Consider the following 7,741-nt stretch of genomic DNA (forward strand, 5'->3'; position numbering starts at 1 on the left):
GCAATGCATCATGGGTATTCAAATTACTCAATGACGTCTCAGCCAGTCCCGGCAGGACTTGTGTGCGAAATAATGAGCGGCTGAGAGCTGGCGCGCTGTGTACGTAACGCGTGGCTGCCATTTTGGAACGGGAAAGCGTCCCCGCGCGAGGGGAAGGAATGCAGGCGTGTCGGCCATCGCAGGACGGGCTCAGGTCTGAACTCGAAAGCCTGAGGCCTGCTGAGGCTGGGGCGCTCCCCACGGGGGCCCCCAGGCCCCCACAGGAATAGACAGTGGCAGGCACGAGGGCTGCAAGACAGCACGGTCTCCTAAAACGACAATACCATTCTAGAGTGTACGCCACACGCGCCTGACAGGAATTCATTGCGTGTTACCTATACACGGATTAAAGCTTTACACGTGTTCTCTGTTATAATGTCCATTGTTATCTCTGTTGAAAGGACAACAAAACTTTTTGAACAAAAAACGGTCTCTTATCGCTAAAGCACAAAAGTCAGTGCTCTCTGCACCTCATATATTCGTTTGCACCCACATATAAATGGTATTTGTGATGGCACATGTCAGATTATCCAGAAGGGGAGCTTTTCAGAGACACAGTGGGGCAACCAGCGGTGGAAATGGAAAACATGTAAAGGAGGGGGGCTGGGCCGAGTTCTGAGGAGGTGGAGGGGGGTGCAGTTGGCATGAACTCCGCTCAAAGGAAATGTTCAAAATAGTTTCAAAATGGTGCAATTTCTTTCATGGTGCTTTTTTCCAAACTCCACAGTCCACACTGTACATCAATTCTGTTGTGTACGTATTACACAAAAGGCGCATGCGCGGCTTGCGAGCCGGCGCATGCGCAGTTAATAATAAAGGCGGCGCCCGGCAGTTGGAGCCGGAGCGCCGGAACGAGCAGACGCCTCCGTGTCTGTTCTTGCGCGGCGTCTCTGCGCGGCAGCCGCATACACCGGAGGGGCCCTCCCGACACCACGGGCCCTCCGACCATCACACTGGCGACGAGGACGAGCCACGGCCCACTCCCGTGCCCGGCCACGAAACGTCAGTTAAGTCCGCCGCGTCTTATACTGACGACGCACCGGCGGCCATTTTGTTTTTTCCTTTGATCCGCTCGCCGTCACGCGCGGCGACCGTGGTTGCGGCCCAACAGGGTGCTCGTGCGCCACTCGCCGACGGCGCCAGGAAAAAAAAAAAAATCAATCACGAACAATTTTTGGAACCCCCACAGTCTTGCTGGTGCAAGGCTGTGGCAATCAAGAAGAAAGAAGAAGATTTGGAACCCCCACAGTCCTGCTGGTGCCAAGCTGTAGCAGTCAAGTAGAAAGAAAGGGATTTGGAACCCCCACAGCCTTGCTGGTGCCAGGCTGTGGCAAGCAAGAAGAAAGAAGGGGATTTCGCTCCCACCACTACCACAAGGCCACATCTACCACCTGTGAGTACCTAGCAGGAAGAAATGGGTGACGGCGCAGACGATGAGGGCGCCGCAGCCCCAGTTCCCCGCAGAGCCCGCAGCTCCCTAGCCCCCATGCCGGAGTTCGATGCCACTGGGCCCCCTTCCAAGCTAGGACCGAAGTGGCTGCTGTGGGTCAAAAGACTGGACATGTTCTTCAGGGCAGCAGGGGTTGACGACGATGATGAAAAGATTGCGACCATGATCTATTCAGCAGGCGCAGAAGTCCACAAGATCTATGACTCCCTGACCATCCCCGTGGTCAATTACGACGCCGTCAAGCAGGCACTCAAAGACCACTTCTTACCCATGGCCAATGTGGACTTTGATAGGTTCGTCATGGGCGCTGAGAAGCAGTTAGACGATGAACCCCTAGACAAATTCTGCGCCCGCCTGAGACACCTGGCGTCCTCTTGCAGATGGGCCGACGAAGAGGAGATGGTCCGCAACCAACTGCTACAAGGGTGCAGCTCCGGTAAACTTCGGAGGCAGGTGTTGAGGGAGCCTGGCCTAACCCTCCAGCAAATTCTAGACCTGGGCAGAGCACACGAACTAGCAGAGGCCAGAGGCGCGAAAATGGACGCTGCCTCGCGACCAGGACACAATGAAGATGCATTTGCAGTAGGGCGGTCGTCTGCGAACAGGCCAAGATGGATGCCGAGAAAGTCTGACACCGCGTCCACCCCAAGCACCGCACCATCGTGCTCGAACTGTGGGTATGACCTCCCCCACAGCGGTGACTGCCCGGCCAGGTCAAGTACATGCGCCCGATGCGGCGTACCAGGCCACTTTGCCAGGACGTGCCGTGCAGCTGCCCCTGTCACAACAACGAGAGGACCAGAGAGAGCGGGGCGAAGCAGTTCCCGCAGAGTGAGAGGCATCTCCTCCATTGATCAAGGCCTGCAAGACCTGGATCTCGCAGAAGAAGAAGAGGAGGAAGAGGAAGAAGTCTTCTTCATCTCCAGCATCGCGAGATGTCCCAGCACGAAACGCCAGCCCAAGTGCACCGTCGACATCAAGGGCATTCCCACCCCCATCCTCATTGACACCGGGGCCTCAGTCTGCGTGCTAGCCACCAAACACTACGTAGCCCTGCCAGGCCCACCAGAACTGGCGACGTCAACAGCGAGGATATATGCATTCGGTGGTGACACCCCCTTACCCATCCAAGGGGCATTCATCGCCCCAGTATCGCACGGACAAAACTCCATCAAGGCAAGATTCTTCGTCACCGACGTCAGCCCCCACTCACTACTGAGTTGCGCTGCGTCAGAAGCGCTTGACATCGTGCATTTCACTTTCGGGGTATACCATGCAGATCTAAAAGGCATGTTACACAAGTTCGCGAGCCTCTTCAAGGGCATTGGCAAACTGAACGCTGACCCCATTCGATTGCACATCGACAAATCCGTAAGGCCGACAGCCCTCAAACACCGCCGAATTCCATTTCACCTGAGAGCACAAGTAGAGGCGGAATTGCAGCAGCTAATGGACCGAGACATCATCGAACGGGTAGAAGGGCCCACCCCGTGGGTTTCACCCATCGTAGTGGCCCCGAAGCCGAAACAACCAGGGGCTGTGCGCATCTGCGTGGACATGAGGCTACCTAATGCGGCCATCAAAAGAGAACGCCACCTCACGCCCACCCTGGACGACATCGTCGGCGAACTCCAAGGCGCCAAAGTCTTCTCCAAACTAGACCTCAGATCAGGCTACCATCAACTGGAACTGCACCCCGAGTCGAGGTACATCACCACGTTCACGACGCACGAAGGGCTGTACCAATACAAGAGACTCAACTTCGGGATCTCATCCGCAGCTGAGGTCTTCCAGAACGCAATAAGAGGAGCGTTGTCTGGCTTGAGGGGTGTCATTAACATGTCCGACGACATTCTGGTCTTCGCCAGATCTGAGAGCGAACACCTTAAAAGACTAGAACGCACGTTTGAGAGACTCCAGGCAGTGGGTCTTACACTTCACCAAGAAAAGTGCGAATTCCTGAAAGATCGGCTGGAATTCTTCGGTTTCACCTTCCATGCGAACGGCATTTCACCTGATCCCGGCAAAGTAAAAGACATTAGAGATGCGCCTCCTCCCACTTCCCCTGCGGAAATTCAGAGCTTCCTGGGGATGGTCAACTACTGCGGCAGATTCATCAAAGACTTGGCCTCCCTGTCAGAACCATTGAGGGCACTCACCAGGAATGACGTACCGTGGCAATGGACAGCGGCAGAACAAAGATCATTCAACGCCATCAAAGAGGCCCTGTCAGAGCAGGAGACGATGGCCTACTTCCACCCCAGCCGAGAATCAGAGATCGTCGTTGACGCCAGCCCAGTTGGTCTAGGGGCAGTCCTCATGCAGGCCGACGAACTGGGGGCAATGAGACCCATTGCCTACGCTAGCAAGGCCCTCACTGACACGGAAAGGCGCTACTCGCAAATCGAGAGAGAAGCCCTTGCCATCCTGTGGGGATGCAAACACTTCAGGATATACACCCTCGGCAAACCCGTCGTTGTGGTCACCGACCATAAGCCCCTGATTCCAATTCTGTCAGGCACCTCTTCAAAGCCGCCTCCCCGGATCGAAAGGTGGATGCTATCGCTCATCGAATACAGCGTCAAGCTGGTGTACCGCCCAGGCACCCACAACCCCGCAGACTACCTGTCCCGCCACCCCGGCACGAGGGACGCCCAGAATCCAGTCGAGGTGTCTGATGCAGGGGACGCTGTGCATCTCGTCGTTGAATCAGCCCTGCCTGTGGCCCTGTCGAGGGAGAACATTGCGGAAGATTCAAATTCGGACGAGGCGTTCCTGCGAGTGAAAAGGGCGGTTGCGACAGGGGAATGGCGAGAAGTCCTCCTGAACAACGCCAGAAGACACCCAGAAACGCAGAGAGACCTGCAACTGCTGTGGAAGGCTCGACACGAACTCTCAGTGTCCACGGACGGCCTACTACTGCGGGGAGACCAGATCGTGATCCCCAGATCCCTGGTCACAAGAGTTCTCCAGCTAGCCCACACAGGCCATCAAGGCATGGCCAAGATGAAGGCGCGCCTGAGGCTGAAAGTCTGGTTCCCCGACCTAGAACACCGAGTGACCGAGTTCGTGAAGGCATGCATACCTTGCCAAGCTGCGAGTCCGGCAGAAAAGAGCCCGCCCATCCAAGCCATGCCACGGAGCGACGTGCCGTGGGGTACCGTCCACGCAGACTTCGGTTCGACCGGCAGAGGCCTACACTTCGTAGTGGTGACCGACCAGTGGTCAAGGTACCCCGAGGTGGAGCTCGTAGAATCCACCGCCAGCGATCACACCATCCTGGCCATGGACAAAATTTTCGCCACCCACGGCTTCCCGCTCGAGATCTGCTCCGACAACGGCGCTCCTTTCCAAGGACAGCGTTTCGCCAGATACTGCGCTGAACGAGGCATCAAACACCGCAAAGTGACCCCACTGTGGCCAAGAGCCAATGGAGAGGTTGAACGGTTCATGCGGACTCTCAACAAAATTTTTCGCATCTCCGTCAATGGAGGGGAAGACCTGCGCCATAATCTGATCGAATTCCTCCGTGAGTACAGGTCCACCCCACATCAGTCCACCGGAATCGCGCCCGCCGAAGCCCTATTCAAGCGCATACCAAGAGGGCTGATACCGGAAGCAGGAGAGCGACGTCCGGGGGTGATTGATGATACACAAGTGGCAGCGGACAGGGCAGCGAGGAACGAGAAGGAAACAACGAGGCGGAGGCTGCCGGAAAAAGAGATAGCGGTAGGAGATACTGTCCTGGTCCGAAACCGGAAGCCAGAAGGGAAACTCTCAATGACATATGAGACACACCCGATGGGTGTCACCCACGTCAAGGGATCCATGGTCACAGCGGCGAACGCGCGTGGGACAGTGACCAGAAACGCGTCCTTCTTCAAACGCATAGGACCAGCAACCTCTAGAGAGGAACCGGACCCTGGTCGGAGGCAAGCAGCAGATGCACCACCGGAGGACGTTGACACGCCCGGAGACCCTGCGGAACCAGAGAGTGTCGAAATGGGACCGCCCAGGTACACCCGCAGAGAGGGGCGCCGCCCTCCACAAAGATTCCAAGACTTTATCATGGACTCGGAGACCTGAGCAACAAAAGTCCGTTAAGTATATAATGTTTAGGCCACGTTGGCCCCATGTTTAATGTTTTGTCGTTTGAGGGGGAAAAGGAGGGATGTTGTGTACGTATTACACAAAAGGCGCATGCGCGGCTTGCGAGCCGGCGCATGCGCAGTTAATAATAAAGGCGGCGCCCGGCAGTTGGAGCCGGAGCGCCGGAACGAGCAGACGCCTCCGTGTCTGTTCTTGCGCGGCGTCTCTGCGCGGCAGCCGCATACACCGGAGGGGCCCTCCCGACACCACGGGCCCTCCGACCATCACAAATTCCACTTTAAATAACTTCTATGGCAATGGTGCACCCAACAAGTGCCTCAATGCCGCGGGGCTGTTGCGCGCTTTATGAATGTTAATAAATAATAATAACATATTATCATAGCCACTTTAAAATCGCTTTGGGCCGGTGTAACTCCGAATTCTGCTCATCATCGAAAAATGCTTAGGGTGCTACTGCGCATGCGCTGTGTTGGTGAGCATGCGCAGTAACGACTGTCAGGAAAGCATTTTTCGACGGGCAATTTCGCCCAGGATAGCGCATTTTCCGACGTTAAACGGCCTGTGAAGAGATCTCCCTCCCTCTCTGCAGAGGCGATGGCGTTTCCTCCCCTCCTTTTCCCCCATTCGGCTGACAGGTAGGAAAATGAGCAGCTGAGGGTGGGGGAGTGCTTATGCAGAGCATTCGGGTGCTTCTAAACTCAAGTCCCGTTCTGGTTTGGCATCGACACCTGTTCTTGCAAAAGAAAAGTAAAGTGGCTGAGGACCGCATAACTTATGAAATAAAACGTAGTCCATGTTGTGAAAAAGGTTCAAGGCTGTTTGGCTAAAATGAACTGGGGAGGGGGAGCTGTTAAGCACATGTTGTGCTTTTCAAGTTACTCAGCACAAAACAAGATAATGCAACTCAACAAGGATTGGTTTGTTATGGCGTTTTCTTTGCTGTGGAGTCTCACCAGGAAAATCGGTGAAAACGGGCAGGCCACACATTCATATGGTACTTAGCTGTTGTTGTTACTGGCTTTACAATTTTGCTCATTGACAAAATGGTGTAGTGAAAGACTGCTTTCGTATAGTGTTGGTTAGCTGTTACTTGCTATGCTGTCCCTGCCCCTATCTCCTTGTCCCCCCACCAGTGTCTTCCTGCCCCCGCCAGTGTCGCCTTGTCCCCCTTGCCCCCTGCCAGTGTCTCCCTGTCCTGCCTTCCCCCTGCCAGTGTCTCCCTGTGCCCCCGGCCCCCGCCAGTGTCTCCTTGTCCCAACACCAGTGTCTGCATTGTTCCCCGCCAGTGTCTCCTTGCCCCCCCTGCCCCCTGCCAGTGTCTCCTTGTCCATCCTGCCTCCCACCAGTGTCTTCCTGCCCCCGCCAGTGTCTCCTTGTCCCCTGTACCCCCGCCAGTGTCGCCTTGTCCCCCCTGCCCCCACCAGAGTCACCTTGTCCCCCCCGCCCCCGCCAGTGTCTCCTTGTCCCCCCTACCCCGCCAGTGTCTTCCTGTCCCCCTGCCCCTGCCAGTGTCGCTTTGTCCCCTGTGCCCCCCGCCAGTGTCTCCTTGTCCCCCCTGCCAGTGTCTTCCTGTCCCCCCTAGCCCTGCAAGTGTCTTCCTTGTCCCCCCTGCCCCCACCAGTATCTTCCTGTCCCCCTGTCCCCCCCAGTGTCTCCCTGTCCCCCCTGCCCCGCCAGTGTCTCCAATCCGATTTATCTTAGCACTTCCTCTTAGCATCGGTCCCTGGATCACTGATAACAGCTTGTTCGTCCCCCCTTTTTCCCTTCTTGTCTTCTCCTCCCACTCCCTCCCCTGCACTGCATCTTGTAGATAGTCACCTGTTTTGTTCCTCTCCTTACCGCTTTCCATTTCCCCCCTTACCTCCCCTCCCCCCTCCTCTTGTCACTCTTGCACTGCAACAAATGTCGTCGGGCATTGTAATGTTACTGCTAGTTTTGTCTCCTTTCCTCCCCCCCACCTCTCCCTTATTGTTCCATGCACTTGTACTATCTGTTATGATTTGATAGTTATTTTTCACATTCTGACCTGTTTCAAGGACCTGTTTGAATGTAATTGTATTCTCCCATGTTCCCACCCTCCTTGAAGCGCTTTGAAACACATTGTGTATAGGCGCTATACAAATAAATAATCAATCAATCAAT

The sequence above is a fragment of the Ambystoma mexicanum genome, chromosome 6q, assembly GCF_040938575.1.
Source record: "Ambystoma mexicanum isolate Mex_15411 chromosome 6q, UKY_AmexF1_1, whole genome shotgun sequence".
Taxonomy (NCBI): Eukaryota; Metazoa; Chordata; class Amphibia; order Caudata; family Ambystomatidae; genus Ambystoma; species Ambystoma mexicanum.